The 20,164-nt window shown below is 28.9% G+C and overlaps 1 long non-coding RNA gene across 1 annotated transcript; it reads left to right on the top strand.

Annotated features, from left to right (window-relative positions):
• Positions 1 to 18,436: 18,436 nt before the first annotated feature.
• Positions 18,437 to 18,970, top strand: LOC107631548 (uncharacterized). Its single transcript, XR_002362148.2, has 3 exons — positions 18,437 to 18,591; positions 18,687 to 18,741; positions 18,819 to 18,970. It is a non-coding gene; the product is annotated as an uncharacterized LOC107631548 (long non-coding RNA).
• The last annotated feature ends 1,194 nt before the right edge of the window (positions 18,971 to 20,164 follow it).

Below are 20,164 nucleotides of genomic sequence, written 5' to 3' on the forward strand. Positions count from 1 at the left end.
TGATGAATGAGATTAATTGAGATTGAATATGAATTGAGAAGAGACTGAAGAGGAGATTGATAATGAAATGATAATGGGATTGATGTTGAACATGATTTCGATTGTGATATACCTGTCTGGGTAGATGCAGTGGCATTGATCCACTTGCTCTGGATTTGGTTTGAGTCTCCCGGGGTAGATGTAGTGGTTTGCCCCCACTTTCTCCCGGCCGAGAATGATATGAGATTTGAGAAATTATATGAGTTTTGGATTTTTCTGGATAGATACAGTGGGTCAGCTCCACTTGCTCGAGGTTGAGATCTAAGATTTTGTTGGCCCTTCAACGCAAGTTGTGACCGGGCACTTAAACTCTTTGGATTTTTCCAATGAGATGAAATTGATTAAATGATAAATGAGTATACATATGCATAGACTCTTGGGGATGAGCACTTAAGGACTGTCCAGGGTTCGCCACCGGACATGTCGGGTTGGCTTGATAACCGACAAATGAGACTCATCGACCATATGGCAGGCATACATCATTTGCATATGTTTGATTTGTTTGGGTTTGCCTAATTGTATTAGTTTTCCTAATTGAATATGATACATGACTAAATGCTACTTGCTTTACTTGAACCTACTTGTGTATTTTTTTGTTTGAATTGCTTGTGTTTGTAGAACCGAGATGTCCCTCATGCTGGTGTTGGTTGACGCTAAGGGCTGGTGCTGGTTCTGTTTTTTGTTGAAGAGTTGAGAGAGACTGAGGATTGTTGACTTAGAATTCTCTTATGATAGTTGCCAAGTTATAGATTAGAGATGACTTAAGATGGATATAATGATGTGTGGAGAATTAAGAATGCTTAGTAAGTTCGTGTTACCTTATACAGTATGTGGCACTTTTACTATACTGGAAACCCATGGGCCAGAGAATTCTCATTCTGTATATATCTTTTGTTTTCAGATGCAGGTCCAGGTGCTCAACAGCGAGCTGTGATACATCTGAGAGATGGCGAAGATCATTGGGCTCTGTTTATATTTTGTTTAGATTCTCTCCGCACTTATTTTGCAAAACTTATGTGTATGTATCTATTCATTTTGAGAACTTACCTGTAGAGGCATTTATATATATTTTGGGAGAGATAGGAAAGATACTGTTGTCAAACATAATTTTAATTCTATACCCTACCCGGCCTAAACTTCGCAGGTTGCAACTAGTGACTATTTACTTATGTCAAATATTTATATCCTACCTTTATCTTACTCTAACTTAATGTTTTATTTCTTATTGCTTTTCGATCACGCTTTATCCTTCTTTTATTGATACATGAGTGTTCCCAATTTGCAATTTTATTTTACTCGTTTTCAGGTTTCTCGTTTAATACTTTCTTTCAACTTATATACATGTATTAGAAATCTACCTTGAGATTCGTACCATCTTATTATCATTGACTTATGACTCGAGCATAAGGATTTGAATATTAGGATGTTACAATGTGACTGGGTACTTTAACTCTCCGGATTCTCCCATAGGCATGCGCGCGCGCGCGCGCGCACACACACACACATATATTTGAGCTTGGGATTTTTCCATGGATATTTTTGAGCTTGGGGATGCGTGCACATGGGGACTTTCCATGGTTAGCTACCAGACATGTCGGATTTGGCTATATAACTGACAGAGGGACTTTACATCATATGCATTTGTATGTTTTGTTTGAGTGTGCATTTGTTTTGGTTTGCCTAACTACTTAGCCATGTTTATCTGCTACTTGCTTACTTGCTTACTTGCTATATTTGTACGCTATCTGTGCTTTCTTTGTTTGACTTGTATGTGTATGTATCTGAGAGACCCTCTCTTGATGGAGGTGTATTGAGGGTTGTTCCATCCGGTGGTTAGGAGGTTTGAAAGAAATAGAAGGTGCAGAGTTAGATTAAACCTAGAATCCCTTAGATAAATTACAGAATTTCTGGTTTAGTATAATCTTTAAGATAAAATCTAAGTGTTGGAGTTCTAGAAATGCCTCTGACTTTTCTAGGACCTTATATATTATTTATGCAGGTACCTTTACTTATATATATATATATTATTTTTCAGATGCAAGTCGAGAAGCACCTCATTCAGCGTCTGGAGACCATGCAAGCAAAGAACTATCTTTTGGGCCTTTACTTTTTGTGTATATTGTATATATGTATTTTTTTTCTCCTCTATATATAACTTGTATTTTGTCCCTCCTAGAGGTTGACTTGGAGAAACAGGTGTATTTATCTTGTCTTTTAGGATGCTTTTGGGTTATAAATATATGTATATGTATACTCTAGCTGGCCTTAGCTTCGCAGGTTGAGTCTGGAACTTGATATTTTGTATCCTTTTGAACTCTGATCTGTATATATGTTATCATTTCCGTTCGATCTTGTTTATCCGTTTTACGGTTATCTGAACGAGTGTGATGCATTTTCTGTAACGATTTTGTCTAACTTCTTTTTAAAAGCTTCTAGTTATAATTTCTCTCAATTATATCTATATACCTATTTTATTTTAAAAGTTGTAATACCTCGCCACTTTTACTTTATAACTTAAACGTAAACCTCTCTGTAATAAGATGTTACACTTAATATTCTTGAGAATGGATTATTGAAAAAAAAAAGTTTATTATATTTCAACAATCAAACACACACACACACTATATATATATATATTAAGTTTAAACATTTAAACTTAAAAATTATAATATTATCCTGTATATGTTATTATACTTGATTTTTTATAAAAAAAATATAAATAATATATAAATATTAATAATTAGCTATCAAATTAGTTGGTGTATATATATATATATTATATATTTTTCTAATAAAATAATCAATTATTAAAATAATCAAACTTTTTCATCAATATAATCAATTTTTTATAATACCAAATATATATCTCAATTCTTTATAAATGGTAGTTAATTAATAAGTGATATATTTTTTTTATGTACGTATAAGATAGTTGTGTTAGTAATAAATAAGGATAGAAAAAGGTCAAAAGGTCTGTAACCTGGTCTGTATTTGGCTTGATTTGGTCTAGTCTAATAAAAATAAGTCCAAACTTAGAATTATTTAAAAGTCTAAATTTTTTAACTGGCCTGAATCTATGAAGATTTATGTAGAATTTTATTATACTAATAAAAATACAATAATAAATGAGTCTTTTATAATATTTAAATACCTTTATTCACTAAGTCATTTGTCTTTTTAATTATATATGTTCATTTTTATATCTTTAATATCTTTAATTATTTGTGCTGAGATATCAAAAGTCAATCAAATAAAATAATTCTAAAAACGTATTTCCTTCACAATAATAAACAAACATATATACACGCTCATATTTCCACATAATTATCTTTTCTCTTTTTTGTCACTCTTCATCTTCTTACTTTTTTTTTACTCTTTTCTTTTGTCTGTGCTTTTTCTTTTCTCCCATGTCATTGTTTTTTATTGTTATAATATTAATTATCATTTATCAGTTAAGATTTTTTTCTGTCAAAGATCTTTTTTTAAGTTTAATTTTTATTTACGTTGTGATATTATTTCTACTTATTCAAACATAAGATTTTATCATTGTTTTTCTTTATTGAAAGAGTTTTTAATGAGTACTAAGCTTGATCTGTTGTAAAGTCTGGTCTGACCTGAAACTTGTCAATAAATTTAATTTTTTAATAAATAAATAAATAATATCAATATACAATGTTAAATTTAAGGTATAATTTAAGTTTCAAAATTATAAAATATAAAATAACAATTTCAAGGATAATATTGATAAAAAATTTAGACATTATAAAAAATTATCGATAAATAACTATCATTAATTAAAAAATGTATATGAATATATTTTTATTTGGCTACTTCCAAAATATGTAACATATCAAAATAAAAGAATCCATCAATATCCAGAATTATAATAAACAAACTAAATATAACATCAAATAAAAGCTAATAACTACTTAAATAAAAACAAAATAAAGGGAATGTTGGATAATTAATGAATTAATCCTCCAAACTTAAAAGTGATTTCATCTTCTTGTTCCAACACCTTGAAAAAAAATTCACACATACATATTTTATTAGATTTTTGAACAATGTAAATATAATAAACACTTTTTTATTAGTACAAAAGAAAATATTCAAAAAAAAATATATGGTTATAATTTTAGTATAAGTTATATGATACCTTATTCATATATTAAGAAAATTCAACTTTGTTATTCCAACTACTCACATAATATCAATACCAAATTTTTTCACATTTAAGAAGAAAAATATTTTTTATAACATGTATACTTAATTAAAAGGAGAAATATTAGAAAGTTAATTTATTTACTTTTGATTTTTTCTTCAAACCATACTTATTGCGAAGCCAATTTCCTTCACAAATGAGAGCTTCAATGGTCTTTTGATTTAATCAAGAACGATATTCATCAATAGCTCTTCCTCTAGCACTAAATGAAGATACTGAAGCTACCGTTGAGACAAAAATTGCTAATATGTCTGCTGCCATTTAAATAAAATCTTGAATTTTAAACTATTATTTTTTCACCACTCCAAAGTACTAAAAGACTTAGAATTGCCTTTAAAAATGTAAGCACTTTCATTAAGATAAACCTCGAATTCTGATTTTGTTGGATGACTAATTTTTTTTTTCAAACCATATTCAGCATTTCATTAATTTCACTTATTTCAGAACTAACCACATTAGAAGAAGAAGCAAATGCACAATTTGTGTTAACTCCATCACTTATTATTGTCTTATCATGATATTTTTTTAGCATATTTATCATATATTTATTGCAATATATTCTTCACTTTATCAATATTTTCAGTAGGCAAAAGCTCAAATATGTAAATTAAAAAAATAGAATTTAATAACATGTAATTTGTACCTAACAAGGTTCGGAAAACCAGACCGGTCATCAAACCGCTCTAGTTACTGGTTCACTGGTTTACTGGTCCAACTGGTCTAACCAGTGGTTCAACCGAAAAAACCGTTTTAAAATAAAATAATAAATAAATTATAAATAAATATCCTAAAATATAATTATAGTATAATATAAATATTAAAATAGTTTTCAAATTTAAAAAACTATATTAAATGTCATCAATCAAATTCATATAATGTTGTTAATATACAAACTCAAGTTAAATAGTATACAGAAATTTCAAATATTAAATGTCAACATAAAGATTTATCAATCATCAAAACCTCAAGATGTTCTTGTGAGTTTCTATTTTTTTTTTTTGGGATAATTATTTAAACATATTATGTAATTATCATTGTGATTTCAACTATTGTGCTAAAGAAACCTTCAAGTAACAAGGATATGTTGATGGTGGTGGTGTCTTCTAAGGCATCAATGTCTCCTCATCCATCCCCTCCAATTTCTTCAGCTAAAGCCATAACAAAAGGAATGGTACCAAAAAATGAGGTAGTTAATGGGTAATCAAATGAGGTAGTTAATGGATAATCAAATTAGAAAACAAAGCCAGCAATTACAAAATAATAAACAAAGCCAGCAATTACAAAACACAATGAAAAACAGATATGAAATTAAAAACAGCCCACAACACAATGAAAAATAACAAGTTAGGAGCCATCATAAATAGGAATCATAAACAAAACTCAACTCCACTTGAATTGTTAATTTAACCTTGGTCTTATGGAATCATAAATAGGAATACATTACATTGCTCTTTCTTCTAAAATTCAAGCAACAACACATGATTTCACAATTTAAAATCTTATTCACCAGCTTCTCTTCTAATTCATCTGGAATATGCGCAATGCACTTTATAGTATCCAAATATCCAAATACAACAACTCAATAATCTCAAGTTCTCAACTCTCAGGATAGCAATAGGTATAAAACCAAAAAAAAATTAACAACGAAAGACAGAAGTAGAACCATAACAAAATCAAACAAAATCAGTCAATCACTGTAAAAACTAAAATTCAAAATAGAAATTAAAGACAATAGAACTATAAATTATCAATCCTAAACCACAGACAACAATAATTGAAGAAGAAAAATAAAAATCAGTAAATCACAAATTCAAAATTATTAATTAACAATATTCAACCATTATTCAACCTATTATTCAACCTAGGAATTCATAGATTAATTAACAATTATTCAACCAATAAGGCCATAACAAGTTCAGAGATTATTCAACCATTATTGTTAAAAAAATAGTAAAATACCTAGAAGAATAGAGCTGGCGACGGAGACATGAACAGAACTGGCGACGGAGGCAGGAACAGAGCTTGCGACGAAGGAACAGAGCTACGCAACGGAGGAACAGAGCTACGCGACGGAGACAGGAGGCAAGTTCGACGACTGTGCTTCCACTATTGAGAGTCTGAGACGTTAGCTAAGTGAGGGACCGACTGAGCTTCGAAGCTCCAACCGGCGACAGCGTCAGGAGCAGTCCGACGGCTGAACGAAAGGGAGGGATTGAGCTCGCCAGTGTTGAGAGGAACGGCCAGTTCGAGGGTGATGGGAGGGACGAGAGAGGGAGTGTGTGCTGCGCTGTTGAAGAGTTGGAGGGAGTTAGGGTTGGTAGGTTGGGGGTGTTTCACTGAATGCTAAACGGCTACGTTTTGACGTTTTTGGGCAAAATAAGAAAACCGGTCGGGTCCCGGTTCGGTCCGACTGACCGGTTATCGGCCGGTTCAGCGGTTTAAAAATGATTTTGATTCTGGCGGTTTTTAATGTTGAACCAAACCATTAAAGTCATCGGTTCACGGTTAAACCGGTCGAACCGGCCGATCCGGTCCGATTTTCAGAACCTTGGTACCTAAGATCCAAACCACAAGCTAGAGATATTATCATATTACACTCCCCCAATATTTCTCAAATTTTTCTTTCATTGAAGTTGCCATTGCTCTCATGAAGTAATATTTATCCTCAATAGCATTGTCAATTACTAGGGGATGGCAACACCACCAAACCCGCGGGTACCCACCCTGTCCCTACCCGCTCGGGGCGGGTTCTTGGGCGGGGCGGGGCTGGGTTTAGTTAATACTCGCCCCTACCCGCCTCGGTATATATATAATATATATAATTTTAATATATAATGTGTAATATATGTAAAATAATTAGTAAAATGATTAATAATATTGTATCATATTTAAAATTTTACTTTAATTTATATTATGTATGTGATGATGGTTATATAAATTTTGAAATTTAATTTTATTAATTGAATTTTAATAATTATAGGGACGGGTACCCACGGGGATAGAGCGGGTTAGGGTTTAATTTTTTACTATCCGCGGGTAAGAACGAGGCCGGTTCTATGCGAGTTATTGTAGGGCGGGACGAGGTCGGGTAGAGCGAAAACCCGCCCTGTTGCCACCTCTATCAATTACTTGTTTCACTCTCTAAACTTTAGGAAGGTACACATTTGCAGTAGGATATTCACTTCCAAAAATGACATGAGTAGCAAGATTAAAATTTTTTAGAAGTTTGCAAATCTTCTCAACCTTCCTCCAATCCTCTTATGATGATTCTTAATTGTAGTAAGATTCTCTTTTTCTGTATATAGAAAACACAGATTTTATCTTCAAAGCCACAAATAACATGTTGTAAGTAGAAGTCTACCTTGTGGCACAATCAATCATGAGTCTTTTTTCCTTCAAATGCTTGTTCTCAACAATCTCAATAAATATTTTCAATCTTGAATTATTAAAATTGACATACTTAACACTTTCACAGACTTTGTGAATAATATCCTTAATTTTACCTAGTCTATCTAGCACCAACAAATTCAAAATGTGTGCGCAGCACCTAACATGAAACAAACTACCACCAAGTTATTATCTGAAATAATATCCTTAAGAGCCCTTAGACATGAATCATTATAGGAAGCATTATCAACAGATACAGAAATGATTTTGTTTTCAATTCTCCAAGTCTTTAAATACTTGAAAATAGCATCAACAACATCAATGCCACATCTAGGAGCAGGTACTTGGACAAAACTCAATTCTTTTTTGAAGATTCCACCCTACATCAATAAAGTGACATATGATAACCATATATTCAATAATTACATAGCTTGATCTCCACATGTCAATTGTCAAACTTATCTTCCTAACACCTTGTAACAAAGTCTTCAATTGCTTCTTCTCTATCTCATATATTGCCAAGCAATCAGTTCGAGTAGTTTTGTGAAAAACTTTATGAAATTTAGAATTAGCATATTGAAAGCTCCACATCCAAACTTCATATTCAACAATGCTAAAAAGATACTCATGAACCATAATTGCTGTAGCAATTATTTGTCTCATCTTCTCATAAGAATATCTTGCACTTGGTGTCATAAAAGGATTAGCACTTGAATTGAAAAGTCGAAATGGAATCGATGGTTGCTTTTTCTGTGCAGCAACATGCAACTTTCTTTGTAAGAAACTACTAGAATGTCTTAAAAAATATGAAGTACTAGCTCTCTTTTCAGAACACACATATTTGCAAAACTTGCAAATAATTTTTGTGCCTTCAAAACTTTCAACTTGATCAAAATTCTCCCAAATTAGTGAAGTATTCTTCCTTTTATTGTAATAATAGTTTTGTTACCACCATTTCAATCAGTAGCTTGTTATTGTTGTAGTTATTGGTGTTTATAATAGTACAACCGCATTACCTATTGTTGGGCCTGTTTGTATTGGTATTGATTGATTAATTTTTTCATTATTTAAAGAAATAAAATTGACCAGTAGAACACTAAGAGTTACAGATTTTGCCATTTTTAAAACCTATTATAATGCCTAAATAAAAATTAACAGACAACGTTAGACAACATTAACTTATAATTTTTTTTTTACTTCCATTATGTCATTGGCATAAAATAAATTCCTTTCAATGAAGAAAAAAGTTGATAAAGTTTTATATTTGAAAAAGTAGAAACAATATCACAAACATAAACAAAATATTAAACCTAAGAAAAAATCTTTGACAGAATAAAATCCTAACTAATAAATGATAATTAACATTATAATAATAAAAATAAAAATTAATAAAATAAAAAATAATGACACAAGGAGAGAAGAAGAAGCACATACCAAAGAGAAGAGTAAAAAAAAGGGAGAAAAGATGATAAAAGTGACAGAAAAGCATGTAGAGTAAAGAAGAGAAAAGAGAATTGTGTGGAATTGTGAAAATATAAATGTGTATGTGTGTTTGTTTATTAATGTTGAGGAAATAAGTTTTTAGAATTATTTTATTTGATTAACTTTTTATATTCCATCACAAATGATTAAAGATATTAAAGAAATAAAAATACACATATAATTAAAGAGATAAACGACTAAGTGCATAAAAAAATTTGAATATTATAAAAGATTCAAGTTCAAATTCTTACTATTGCACTCACCATGACATCAAGCTAAGGACATCACATCTAGAAGTTTGCAAATCTTCTCATCTTTCATCAATGTCATGTCTAGGAACAAGTACTTGGATAAAACTCAAAATTCTTTTTTGAAGATTCCACCTTGCATCAACAAAGTGACTTGTGACAACTATATATGTAATAATTTCATGGCTTGATCTTCATATGTTAGTTGTTAAACTTATCTTTCTAACACGTAACAAAGTCTTCAATTGCTTCTTATCTGCCTCATATATTGCTAAGTAATTACTTCGAGCAATTTTGCAGGAAACTTTATGAAATTTAGAATTTGCATATTCGAAGCTCCACATCTAAACTTCATCTTCAACAATGCTAAAAGGATACTCATGAACCATGATTGCTGTAGCAATTATTTGTATCATCTTCTCATGAGAATATCTTGCACCTGGTGTCATAAAAGAATTAATACTTGAATTGTTAGGTTAAAATGGAATCGATCGTTGCTTCTTTTGTGCAACAACATGCAACCTCTTTTTTAAGTAACTACTAGAATGCCTCCATAAATGTGAATTACTAGCTCCTTTTTCAGCGTAAAAAAATGCAGATTTGCAATACTTGCAAATAACTTTTGTGACTTTAGAACTTTTAACTTAATCAAAATTCTCCCAAATTGGTGAAGTCTTCGTTTGTCTTTTCTAATAACAGTTTCATTACCACCATTTCTATCGGTAGCTTGTTGACTTGTAATAGTTGTTGTAGTTTTTGGTGTTTGTAATGGTGCAATTACAGTATCTGTTGTTGGGCCTATTTGTGTTGATACTAACTGATTAATTTTTTGCTATTTAAAAAATTGAATTGGCAAGATCATTAGGAGTTACAGATTTTGTCATTTTTAAAATCTACTAGTGTATGTTCCCGTGCCCGCACGGGATAATACATAAAATTATATAATTTTTTATTAAAATTTAAATAAAAAAAATATATAGTAATTATTATTATATATTTTATAACTTAAAAATATTAAAAATAATTACTATTTATTTTAATCAATTTGAATTGGTTGAATGGTCATCTCATTTGTCTACTTAAGCAAGTATTTTGGTATTCGAATCTCGCTTTGTGTGTATAATAATCCATTAGTTAGTGACAGACCCTTAATAAATAAAGTATCAATGTGGTGGATTAGTCCTCGACTTGTCGAGTCAGGAAATTCGTAGAAAAATTGTATTTGTCTTTAAAATTGATTAATTTTTCATTAATAGCAATACTTATTGACTTTTATCTTTGTTAAAATTTACTTGGGACAATTTTATTTGTTGGTATCGTATTCATTCTTGAAATCAAAACAATATGATCAACATTGTTACTTGTTAAAACTTCACATTTTATGAAATGATTTTTAAATTTTCAAATTCATAAATTTATGTCATTACAAAAGTTATTAGATCGATTAATATTTCTTGGTAACATGGTGTACCGAAACACCATCGTTGAGTATTAGTTAGTGTAAAGAGAAACCAATAACAGCAATAACTTTTGTTATTTAATATATAATTTATTCTATTAAAAAATAAATTAATATTTTCTAAACTTGTAAATGCATTTTCTTCTAATTTCCTACACCATTTTATTTGACAATATTTATCATTAAAAAATAGTAAATGACCATACCATCCTACAATATATATGATGTACAAAGTAATTTCTTATCTTAAAATTAATTATGGTTAGTGAGATGAAATTTAAAATATTTTTTTATTTTCTTTCTCAAATTTAAATTTAAATTTAGAATTGATTAACAACTCATCTTTTTTTAATTTTAATAAAAAAATTAATTGGTTACATGCAAAATATTCATCATTTAATAATTTCAATCATTTTAAATTTTATTTACCAAAAATTGGGTTAAAAATTAATTATAAACTTAATAATCGATAATATATATTATATATTAGTGCGTAAATAATAATATCCAATGTATTGATTATTTATTTTTTTGATAAAATTAATGTATAGTCTATTGAGGATTGATTTATTATCCAAATATTTTTTCATAAACTTTGTAATATGTAAAAATATGGATCTTATTTTTTATTGTTATTTAAGAAATTCTTCATAATTTTTTAATTATGCAATTAACTTAATTAATAACCTTTATTATTACTTTTATACTAAAATAAATATCAATTTATACTATTTACATATTTTTCACTACTAATAAATAAAAAAAATATTTGCACAATGATACTTATTGCTTAGATGATGACTTAAGTTACTTATTTTGTATGTTAAATTTATTAAATATTAAGATGAAAAAATTATTCAATAAATTATATAAATAGTCATTACAGAAAAAAATTATATATCATATATAATAATCCTTGATATATATATAGTGTCATGTATATATTAAGATTATCTATTTTAATTATGTGAGTGATTATTATTATTTTCACTTTTTCGTTACATTAGAAAATAATATTTAAAACTAAAAAAGAGATAATTAATTTTTTTAATTTGAATTAAAAAATGTCTTATAAATATATCCAACTTTTATATATACTAAGTGTTAATAGTATACTATAACAATTACTCAAAATATTAATCTAAGATATATTTAGGTTTAGTAAGACCTCAATGCAAGCAAAATCAACTAAAATTCATTGTTAGGGTCCCAAATTTCGACTTAGGTTCATTACTTTAAAGGTCTAATACAAATGAAGTCCATGCATCCCCTATTAAATCGGCTCAGATTGGATCTCCGTTGCTAGTTAGATATGGTAATGAGTATTTAGGGGAGCGTGAGAAGCCCCCTTCCCATCTCTCACTCCTATTAAAAAAAATGCCTCCGTTCCTTCTCTGTCATTGCAAGTTCCTGTTTAATTACTCCTTAGGGAACGCAGATCTCTTCGGATCTCTACGAATATTTTTTAAAAATTTTTGAAAAAAATAACATAATATAATAATCATAAAATAATCAATTCAATATAATTCAACACAATTTATAATGTAACAGCCCAGATCACCCGCTAGCACGATATTGTCCGCTTTGGCACACAAGGCCTCACGGTTTTGCCTTTGACGATAGGGATAATAGCCAAAGCCCCCCACACTCACTCGTCAAAACGCGTCATGCTAGGCAGAGGTATCCACACCATTATAAGGCATGCTTCATTCCCCTCCCCAACCGATGTGGGACCTTACATATAACATATTCGTTATGAAAAATAACATTTCAAAAGGAGAAAATATAAAAATATATTTTAACATAATTTTTTGGGACGATACTGAGCGACGTAGTGACGGACTTGAGAGGTAGAGAAAGTGAGTAAGAGAGAGAGAGAGGATCGAGGCTGAGAATGAATCTGGAAGAAAAAGGAAGAATTCGAATTGGAGATAGAAATTAGGGTTACTAAATTCAAAAAATGGATTTATGTATATATAAATTAGGATAAATTAATAATTTTATATTCACGTATATTTAATAGGTTTTATAGGGCGGGTACTTATGTTCGTGTCTCCATTAGGGGTGGCAAACGGGAAAGCCCGTCCTGTCTCACCAAAAGCCTGCCATCTAGTGGGCTGGCCCGTCCCGCCCCGTCCGTATATTTAATATTTTTATATATTATATATAAATGATAATTCAAATGGTAACTCTGTATTTTTACTCATGTTTACATTTCTGCATCATTTTTCTTCACAATTTTGAAGAAAAAAATTTACATGAGTTTCACATACACTTTTATGTTTTCCATTCAATTTCTTTGTTGAGCCAAACAATGAAAAATTAATTTGTCCATCCATTTTTTCTAATATTTTATTTTCCTACAAATTCTTCTAATCCAAACAATGCATAAATAAGTTACATTTTTCATATATATAACAATAACTAATATCACATATTAGGTTAATTTACATTGATAAACCAAAGCCACCCCAAAATTACCTGAATCCCCCAAACCCAAAAACATTACCTAGTTGTTTCCATTTATATTTCTATATAAATTGAATTTAATGAATTTAAATTAGGGTAATAAGTAGTAAATTGAATTTATAGGATTCAAATTTATTGACATTGTGATTCGAAAGTGAATTGAATTCAAAGAATTCGAATTATGTCATCCCCTACTAAATCGAATATATAAATTTTGATTTATATGGTCCATGCTAACTCGAAGCAATAAGGTTCGATTTATACTCATTTAGTAGCAATCCAGCTCATTGTAAATTGAATCTCCTTCATTCAATTTAGTAGCATAGATAGCATCCAAGTAATTCGAATCTTATAGATTCGATTTACTATGAAAACACATAATTCGAACTCCATAAATTTGATTTACATAGATATGTAAACTGAGACATGCACGTAACCTTATTTACTTTGGGGGATATATATAAAATTGGTTTGCAAATATTTTATAAAGGTGATTTATCCCATATATTATAACTTGTGAAATCATAATATTTTGAGAAGTGATGTATAGACAACTTAAATATTGATAAGTCTGAAAAATTTTAGAAAAAAAATAAAAATATCAAAAAATTACATGTTGATCCATAAGATTTTTTTAAAAAAAAAATTTGTCCATAGTCTATGATTAATAACTTTAAAATTATATATACGTTATTTATTTTATATATATTTTTTATTTTATAAAAACTTATAATTTTGTTATCGGTGATGTTAGTGGTTGTAGAGAGATTTTTACCTTTAAATAAATTATAGAGAAACTAAAAACAAAATTGGTTACTATTTTTCTGACAATTTATTTAATTTTTAGTTTAAATTAAAATTAAATTATATATTCAATTTATATTTGTTTGTTTATCCTAATGATTGTATATAATAGATAATATATTTAAGCATGTTTTGAAAGAAACTACTAAATTTTATATAATTAAAAGTTAACTATGAAATTGAAACTAAAATGAAGTGAAATACAATAAACATATGAGGAGTAAAAGTAAAATAAATAATTAAAAATAAGGTAATAAAATAATTAAAAAAAAGTAAAAAAACAGAAAAATAATGCATGTAGTTGATAAAAATACACTGTAAAAAAAATTAGTATAATCAATGAATATAAAAGTTGAAAAACAAAAATTAAGATATATTTTTGTTAAAAAATTCAAGAAAAATATTGTAAAAAGAACCTATTAATCAAATTTTATGAAAATATTGTAAAAAATTTTAAAATATTAGTAAATAAAATAGTATCTCCTTTAAGAACTATTATTAAAAATACATAAAAGTACACTCTGATTCCTAGATATAGAAAATAATAAGAGAATAATTCAAATTAAATTTATTTATTTTATTTTTTATTTATTATTTATTAAAAAATTTAATATTTATTTAATTTTGGTCAAATCAGATAATATAATTGATTAGTTATAATTATTGTTGTTCACTCTAATGGTATAATTGAAACATATTGAAACTCTAAAGGTAAACTTAAAGCTAAATGTTAAGGATAAAATTAAAATAAAATTGCATTTGCTATCTTGTAAATTTTTTTAATAAAAATCTCATTTAAACATCTTTAAAATACATCAATTTAATACAATAGTATTTTCATTAAAAAAATATGATAAATATCTCATATATTTGTTAGTAAATTATATACAAATATTTTTTGAAACATATCATTTTTATTAAATGAAAATAACTTAAATACCTTTAAATGTGATTATGATAATTCGTTAAATATTATATTTTTTTACTAATTTATATTTAATAATTTACCTCTAACTTTTAATTATAGTCAAAATATAAGATATAATGCAAAAAAAAAAAAGTCTAAGCGACATAAATTTTTTACTAACAAAAAAACTTTTTTTATTTTTTAGATACATATCTATTTTTTTAAGTTATATATTTTAATTTATATAAATTAATGACAATTAAATGTACAAAAAAAATACTAATTAATAAAGAAATAAAATTCTTGAACAAATTGAAATAAAATAAAGACTTTTAATTATGATCATTAATTATAATCACATATATTTACTTTAAGATTTATACTTTGAAAACTCAGTATATTAATATTTTTTTATTTTTTAATTTTACACTATCACAAAAATTAGTTATTCTCCAATAATGACAATGTTTTTTAAAAAATAAACATAATTAAATGATCTTAAAATTATATAATAATTTTTAAAATAACAAAAAAATATACAATTACCTAAAATATAATATTTGTGTAGTAGCTGAAATTTAATTGCTAGTATGAAGGTAACATATGATATCATTTCGTAATCAAATAAGTGTTGAATCAAAGAATTTAATATTTATATAATAATATGACAAAATAAATTAAAGTTTGAGTTTAACCATAATAAGGGCTCAAGTTTAAATTTTCATAAATTAATTTATTTTTGTTAAAGTGAATTGCGTAATATAAAAATTCATAAAAAAATTAATATATCAAAATAGAAAATAATTTATTTATAAATACAAAATTAAAAAAAATTATTCTTAAAAGTTGAATATGCAGATAAAAAAATAAATTATAACTTGCAAACATTATCTCTAAAATTTATTACAATAAATAATAAAACTTTAAAAGTTATATATCTATATAAATTAAATTATATTAAATTATAAGATATCAAGATATTTAATCAACCTAACTAATTAGTTTGTAACTGATTGATTTAATAATATAAAAAAATTGAATAACCCTTTTTAGAAATATGCCAATCTAAATAATATAGATTGAAAATAAGAAAAATATAACTAAATTATATAATACAACATAATATTCCTAAAAATTTATTAAATTTTTATAATAGATCTAATGCCAAGATATTTATCATCATCTGTGGTATAATCTGATTTTACAATTATTTAAACGTTGTTTTTATGAAAAAATCTCATTATTTATTTTGAAAAAAATATTTACTCACTATTATAATTTAAATAGAATATAAAATAGATATTAAACCAATTTCTTTTAATAATTACTCAGTCACAAATATCCATCAAGAACATGAGATTTAAGAGCGTACAAAGTAAATATAATACCTACAATTTTTACACTACCACGATAAGATGATTATTATAAGTCTTTTTAGCATAAATTAAATAGAACAATATAGGGTTAAGTACTGTTTTCGTCCCTAACGTCTTGGGTCAAAATCAAAATCGTCCCCGACCTTTTTTTGTTATTAAAATCATCCTCAACGTTTAAAAACGCTTTAAAATCATCCTTTCCCAAATTCTTGGACCAAAATACCCTCACCATCATCATTCTCCTCTTCACCTTCCTCACTCCACCACCTACACTGCCACCAACATTGCCGACGAGAAGAAGAAGGCTTCGCCGGAGAAAAACGACGCAGCGACAGCATTGCCACTGGGTTGCCATTGCCCCTATAAGGTTATCGTTGGATCACCGTTGGTTCATTGGAGAAGAGAGAGAAGCGATGCGAAGAGAGGGAGAAACGGGTTGCTGCTGTCGCTGGGTCGCTGGTTCTTCGACGCTGGGTCGTTGGTTCATCGGAGAAGAGAGAAAGAGAGAGAAAAGCAATGTGAAGGAGGTCCTGCCGCCGGTGGTTCATCGGAGAAGAAAGAGAGAGAAGCGATGCAAAGGAGGAAGGGGATGCGGGTTGCCACTGCTGTCGCTACGTCGTTTTTCGCCAGCGAAGCCTTCTTCTTCTTCTCGCCGGCAATGTTGGTGGCAGTAGAGGTGGTGGGGTGAGGAAGGTGAAAAGGAAAATGATGATGATGAGGGTATTTTGGTCCAAGAATTCAGGAAAGGATGATTTTAAAGCGTTTTTAAACGTTGAAGATGATTTTAATAACGAAAAAAGGTCGGGGACGATTTTGATTTTGACCCAAGACGTTAGGGACAAAAAGAGTCCTTAATCCAACAATATATAATAATAAAGAAACAATCAAATCCAAAAAAATTATAAAACAACTATACACTACGACTGTTAGTATTGAGGAAGCTTTAACCATTTATTCTTTTGTTAGCTATCTTTTTATCTACTCTGCACTTCATCTACGAATATGTTAAGGACTAAATATATGCTTCAACGTTTCAAAATCCCATATATTCTTGTCAAACACAATATTATTATGCCTTTTTTCTTTATAAAAACCATTGAATGAAAGAACTGTTGGTAAAAAGATGAGGTTCTCTTATAATATGTATGACTTTTTATGATAATAAAATAAAAATAAAAAGTATGAAATAATATTGTGTATATTTAAGTTAATTTTAATCTTTTTTAATAACCAGATTTATCATAACGTAACTAATAAATAATGACAGCTAATACGGATTGGATATGTTTTAAGTATGTTATATATTTTATGATTTTGTACGAAACAATATTAGTTTTAATTTATATATTTATTATTGGGTATTAAAAATAAAAAGTATTTGTATTGTTAGCATTTTTCAAACCTTCCTGACCATGATTAGGCCTAAAAGATCACCTACCTCGTTGGAAATAAATGTAATCCAATCAATTTTCATCTGATAGTGCTATACATTCGCATAATCATAGGAGAATTAACATTAGCGAGATAACAATATGGTATTTAGTTACCACATGAGTATTTTTATATATAGAATTATCAATCAATTATGTATGACTCCTGATGAAAATAATATATTCAATATAGATATTGTTTGTTAGGTAAAAGATAACAGATTGACAAAGAAAATTAATTACAATGGGTATATTCATTTTAAAAAAATATTTTTTTATGTAACACTATAAAAAATATCATGGTCACCCTAAATTACTACAAGTTCAACTTCCATCGACAACGGTAGTGTAAACCCCGCTAAAATCGGTATATAATTAGTCAATAAATTGAATTTTCAATAGGAAAATTAAATATGCAAAACTAATATCAAAATAGGATAGAGCCCGGCAAAACGAGAATTTTGATATCACTTTCGAAAAATTTGGCCCAAAATTGGGCCGAACGAGCCGAACCGGTCGAACCGGACCCGAACCGGGCCCGTGGGCCCAACCAACTCACTATATATAATGAGCTGAAGCTCATTTCATTTCCATTCAGCATGTAGAACACGCTGGGCAGAGCCAAAATGGGGAAGAACATGTTGAAGATTCCAAAACCCTTGATTTCATTCAAATCCACATAACTTCTCGCTCTGAGCTCCGATTGACGATCCGTTTGCGGCCACGCGACCGCGGCGTTGAGCTCTACAAAGCCCATAAAATTATAAGGTAAGGAAGCCATGCTTTCTTTCTCAATTTTCTCATTTCCAGTTCTGAATTTATTGGGCTTTGGTGTTGAGATTTTGTATAATTTGGTGTTTTAGGTTTAATTTAGCTTGCGGAGCTTATTGAGCTCGAGTTGTTATGCGTGTGGGCACGGTAAGGACAACCTAAACCCTAGTCCAATCTTGTATTTATGATGAGAAATCTGAAATTGGAACATGTATATGTATTAGGTGTAGATTAAGTGGGTATATAAGCATTGGAATTGAATTGGGATTACTTGGAGGTTTGTTGATGACCAAGGCTTATTTTGGGACTGTTTGATTGAGCTTGGAGGGGCTGCAATTTTGAGTTGTGAGGTTGCCTTGGGTGAACTAAGTAATCGGCCAAGGTATGGTTTAAGTTTCGCACGTTTAATATTTACGGTGTTGTGAAAACTTAGGTTAGAGGAACCATAGAATAAGTTGGATTGTTTGTTGTATTTAATGATTAGCCTTGTAATGTTGTTAGAATAGATTTGTTAGTGAATTTATATATTATAATTATGAGGTGTGAAAGTTATTAATGGTGTGCTCTTATATTTATTTATGATGGATTAGAATTGGTGTTTGTTAATAAGGATGTAGAGTTGTGTTGTGGTGGTATTGTATATGCTGTAACTAATTATGTAATGATCAGAATTGTATGAGACTAAGTTTGGGCTAAACTTGGGAATACAAAGAACTAAACTGAAAAATTTGGGACCTTTTTGTTAAATATACAATTTATGACAAATTTTTGAAGTTAGGTTGTTAAATCTTTCCAGCAGCAGAAAAGATCAAACAGGGCAGCAACTTGTTTGTCTTGCTGCGACTTCTACGAGTTGAGTTTTGGAGCGAAACCAATTTTGTTATAAAATTTGATTAACTTGCTTTATTTCTCTAAAATTTCAGAATTTTAAAAGTTGAGGATTGGGATCTGTGAATTTTTGAATATTGGTGGTCAAAACTGAAAAGAAACAGATTTCAGCAAGCTATGCATCAACTTCCAATGCTTGTAACTCTTAGAATTAAATAGAAATTGGGTTGCAACCAAGACACACTTGTTTCTGGATGAGCTAGGGGTTCACAAATCAAAATTTAGCTTAATTGGAGTTTTGTAATAAAAGTTATTCCAATTGAAAGGTACTAAGCTTGTTGGTTTTTAAAACAGATTTTGTCTCATTTTTACTTAATTTCCAGGTAATGTAACTTTTTCATTAAAAATGGTATTGACTCAGAACCAATTGAGAAAGAAACCTGGATGAGTAAAGTTTAACTACATTAATTTTTAAAGTCATTGGATTTAACTTGGATTTTATATTGAATTTTGAATATCACATGCTGCTGCTGTTTTTCTAGTTTTATGCACTGTAGAGCAGTCACGGTTTTTCCTTTATTCCTGAGGCTAGAAAAATCAAAAAATTATGATATTTAGTTTGTTAGAAATCTTATTTCAATATGAACACTTGGACATAAAGTTTGTGCAATTCCGAGTTCATTTGCTAGGTCGAGAGGCTCCTCGCTAGGCGTCTGGATCCTGGGAAGCGAAGTAGTCCTTG

Source organism: Arachis ipaensis, chromosome B1 (assembly GCF_059453495.1).
Source record: "Arachis ipaensis isolate K30076 ecotype BB chromosome B1, ASM5945349v1, whole genome shotgun sequence".
Taxonomy (NCBI): domain Eukaryota; kingdom Viridiplantae; phylum Streptophyta; class Magnoliopsida; order Fabales; family Fabaceae; genus Arachis; species Arachis ipaensis.